General features: G+C 28.4%; 1 protein-coding gene across 2 annotated transcripts in view; it reads right to left on the reverse strand.

Annotated features, from left to right (window-relative positions):
• SPR (Sex peptide receptor) overlaps window positions 1-5,113 on the reverse strand; it is a gene marked incomplete in the record, with an annotated part of 538,241 nt that overhangs the window by 179,876 nt on the left and 353,252 nt on the right.

Raw genomic sequence — 5,113 nt, forward strand, 5'->3', positions numbered from 1 at the left:
TTCATTGAAACGCCGAACGAACAATTAATTTAGCATTGAACTTATTAAATTCGACAGGAACTTTTTCAATTACTGAAACCATGTAATAAGTATTTCTATAAATATTTTATATTAAATTTTGAAGTGTATGTATGATTAATTACAACAAATAATTAAATTTAAATTTACAAAATATTTCTTTGAATTATCTAGGAAATGAATTTTATCGATTTTTTTTATATTTTATCGAGATTAGCTTTAAGTGTATAGACATCGGTGGGATTTACGACGTATTCGTACGTGAAAGAAAAAAAAACCATATGCGATAAACGGCGCCATAGTATGAAAATTCTCTGAATAAAGGACGACATGGATGAGAAAGGATAGACGTCTTGTCAGGACACGAGGGAAAGCGATTCTCCTCTCTAGGAGGTAAAAAGGGGTATATCCTTGGAGGAGGGAACGCCAGGAATCAGATTAAAAAGGAGAGTGGAGGCTTAACTGAATTTCCAGGACCATCTTGCCACTTAACATCCGCGAGTCCTGCGCCTTCCCTTGTACATTTCAATTTTACTCTGAGTTCTCCTTTCCGATTATCGTTGCCAAATTCGTTTCAATTTATAGGTATATTTATATCAGAGTGGATTATTATCAGTTAAAAAGTTTAAGACATAATTGTGACAAATAAGTTTAGCGATGACTGGTAATTCATTGGTTTAAAGAAGCTAATATATAGTTTAAAATATGAATAAACTTATAAATATTTCGATGGTCTAGAATGAAAACCTGGAATCTAAAAAACAGGACAAGAACTTAGTTTTTATAGATTATTAGACGGATATGCTCGTATCTCACAATACTTAAGTGTCGAAAAAAAAATCTTAATCGTGTTGGAATAATAGTAATAAACATAAATTAATTGTTATTTTCAGTCCCTGTTAATTTTTTTTTCAATTTCTTTAATTTCAGAGTATTTATCTTAGTAAATTCCTTGACAATTCAGATAAGAAGTGCATGTGAAGAATTGTAGAAGTGTTATTATATAAGCCAAATTTTAAATTTTCATGATAATAGGAAGTGAATAATTTTATTTTAATGCGATATGTTTAGTGATTCTGAATAAACATCTGATGAAGTTAGAAAAAGTATTTATCACCACATACTTCATATGTTTTGGTGTTTTTTTCTTCTTTACAATCATATATGTATCTTTTAAAAGGAACAGTTTAATGGTTGTTTTCACCAGCAAATACAGTAAATTATAATTAAATTTATACTAATATCACAATTCCCGCAAAATTTTAAAGATTAGGAAAGCAATATATCCTTGTATAATATGATTCCATTAGAGAAGTTATTTCTGTTGTTAATTATAATATGATAAAAAAAAAAAAAATGAAAATACAGCAAAACAGAGAATAAAACTAAAAAAATTGACAAAATACCAAACTAATACCCAGATCTTGAGTAATCAACCTACCGTAATCATCTAAATAACGTAATTACAGCTAAATTGAACACAAAACCAATGATAGGACCGATGCTAATAAAAAAAAAATAGATGATCACAAACCAAAAAATGAAATAATAACAAATGTATTTAAAAACGTCGACAAAAAATCATTTTACTACAGAAAAAGTTTAAAAACAAATTTTGATTACATTATCTAAATATGACATTTTTATAAACAGTGAAATAAAAATTAAACAGAGAAAAAAACTTTAATAGTTCTATTTTTCCAGTTTTTATTAACAAACAATTACAATTGATTATTTTCAATAGTTCAAACAAATTTTAAAAATTAATATAATAATGAGTAAAAGGATGTGTTCAAAATTTGGTAAATAATTGTTTTCTTGTGGTAGACCTTTAATTGGGTGTATATAAAACTTTTTTACAGCAATAGTTAAAGTAAATATATTAATGTACGATATATATCCATCACGTTTGTATGATTAAATAGTTCTAATTTAAATTATTATTTGAGTTAATTCTAGTATTATTATAAAATTTTGAATGTTATTATATATATAATTGCAGAATTATTTTTTTTCTCGGAAGATGGCAAATGTTTCCCCGTAACGTTAGCTTCGTGAACGTGTTATAATTGTTTACTGAACAAAATTGTACAATAGTGGAACTCTTGTTTATCACCTATTAAATCACTAAGAAATTAATTGAATTTACGTTCATTGATGATTAAATTAAATTATATATCACTTGAATTGTTTATTAGTATAGGCATGATTAGTAATAAATATTATTCCCGTCCTAACGGGAGTCGAGTCAAAACTGAAAATACTGAAAATGCTAGTCCAATGTGAGGACGGAATATTAGAGAGTCTACCCACTAACAATGAGAAAAAACAAATAATTGACTTTCGGGCCCTGATACCTGAAGTAGTGTTTACACACTTTGTAGGTATGGTAGGTACCGTGCCCGCCAATATACCCAAGAGTGTAGGCACTAGCCTAGCCAAGCGTACTCAAGAGATACTCCACCATTCTAAAGGTCAACCCACATATTTAGAGGTGGTTGTCGAAGTGTTAGTGGCGTTTTTTTCAATTATTTGTGTAAGGGAAAAACCTAGTAGTTTAATTAAATAATAAATTAAACTAATAACACACATTACAACTTTTTGAGTAAATTCGATACTTCAAATAAAGCAATATAAAGCAGAGAGTTAAAAGTCAAAATTATGATACCAAAATTAAAGCCATAAATAAATACATTTAAATATTATTTATTTTATTATCTACTTATTTGTTAAAATTTATCGTAGTTAAATAATACAGTTTTATGTTTTTCTCGAAATCTAAAAAAAAAAAAAGTGCTTAATTAATAAAAATGACTTTGTGCTGTTATAGTGCCTGGAACATCATGTTATTGTTTTTTGGTTACTTTCCACATGAATAACAAATATTTTAACTCAGCTTGTACCCAATCCACTTCATGCCTTTTCTCCCTTTTTGTTACTTTATTTAATTGTTTATGGATAAAAAAACAAAAAAAAAAACAAGCTTTCTCAATTAAGTTTTCAAAATTGTTTACTGACATTCCTCCATGTCCATGGGGTAATATTTTTTTTATTCTCAACAAGCCAATATGGGTCCAAAACTAAAACAACTCTATCCTCAGAAACAGATTTTTATATTGTAGGAAACATTAAAATATAAAATAAAATTTTCATAATAAACCCTTAAAATTAGAAAGAGTATTTCTATGTTATAAAACAGTCAAAATCTCTTTCAGTAATTTTACATAATCAAAAATACATAAAAAGAAAAATATTAAATAATAAGGTCGATTATGTATATTTGGAATTTTGTTTATTTTAATTCTATAGTAATATTTATTTTTCATTTAAATAAGATCCTATTTGAAATAGGGGAAAATGAATAATAAAAAAAAGTAGCTCCAATTTGACTAAATATTAAAAAATAGTCTAAAATGGATTAAACGGTTTTTAAATGTACGGAATTCAAAACACCATGGCACCACCATATTAAACTAAAAATAAGAAAATCTGTCTTGGCTAGGGCGCCGGGTAGGCAATTCTGGATGGCGGGTACATCTTTCCCTATTGTATCTATTCAAGCCATATCGATTAAAGTGCCCTTAATGGATTATTTGATGTTCAATGAATTTACATAAAATTAAAATACAATATTTGACAAAAGTAAAAATGTAGTTGATTTTTTCTGCATGGTTAGAGCGAAAATATTTTATGTTTTTGTCATTTCGGAAAAAATTGGTTCCGTGTTTGTCGTTCTGTCTGAATTCAAGCCCATGAAGTGAAATAATTATACCGACCTACTCGGCAGAAGTTTTTTTTTTATAATGTTACTAGTAAAGCAAAATTTTATATCATCTTCCACAGCTCAACAGCATTAACTAGGACGAAACTTCAAGAAACTTGTTCAGTTCTTTACAGTCAACTTTTAAAATAACTTTCTAATTTCAGACTGAGTAGTAAACGTTTTCGAACTGAAATTATTCAATTTATATAGTATTCTTAAAATATTAACCTTCATTTTACCAATTTGGATGTTGCCAATTTTGCTGTAAACTTTCAAGAATTTGGACCCTTATATTGGACCCAACGGTATCTGAGGTCAGAAGCTAGTTACATGACCACTCGCTATGTTACTCATGGCATGACATTTTTTGGGAACACCTAACCTTAATCGTTGGTTAACCATTATACCCATGGTGAAAATGACGGGAAATTTAAATACTAAATATTCAGCTCGATCTAACCTTAACCACGTACATAACCTTTAGGTGGCCAATTACATAACCTCAATCTTTTACATAATTAGAACGTGACTATTAGACCACGTTCCATTTAGCCACGTAACTACTAGGCCGAGTCCCCTTTTACTTTAACCAAATGTAAATTATTAGGCTGTGTTCCTCTAGTTCATCATGTGACTAATGGGTCAGCCCTTTTTGAAGTCACGTAACCATCCTTCAGTAATTCGCACCCTTTTCTAATAAGCCAATCATAGTTCCTCTCGAGTTAATAGTGTTTGAGAGATTTAGGATTAAGTGCCCGACCCCCGGAAAATGTGTTTTTTTTGGTATGCTTCTTTCTTTTAATTTTACCGTCGAAAATATAAACATTGGAAACTGAACCAGTAAACCTTACAACATAAACAATGATTTCAAGGGCTCCTGTTATTCTACTACTTTCAGCTAAAGAATTGAACTTTAAATGGCAATTTCTAAAAGCATAAACAATGGTATAGGGCAATTTGATCCTTTCTATCGTTTGATTCTTCTGGTTAAATTAAAGAGACTTTGAACATATAATAAATTAAACTAAGGAGTAAGATATGTGAATACATTATTATTAGATAAAATTGTGTACCTTTTTTAGTTCGAAATTAAGTCTTAAGCGCCTTCACTAAGTTAAGGTAAAAGTACAAGAAGAGTTTTTTTTTGTGGTATTATTGTTATCTAATTTTTATTTTTATTTGTTTGTTTAGCAATTTTTTATCAATTTATCAATTTAGTTTTATATTTAATTTTAATTTTTTTTAAAATTTATAATGAATGATTTATTTAAAAACTAATTAACAATATCAAAATCAACTGCTGGCCTCTGATTCGGTTGCGTCAACATAAGG

This window comes from Halyomorpha halys, unplaced genomic scaffold (genome assembly GCF_000696795.3).
Source record: "Halyomorpha halys isolate HHAL.00 unplaced genomic scaffold, Hhal_1.1 Scaffold48.1, whole genome shotgun sequence".
Classification (NCBI taxonomy): Eukaryota; Metazoa; Arthropoda; class Insecta; order Hemiptera; family Pentatomidae; genus Halyomorpha; species Halyomorpha halys.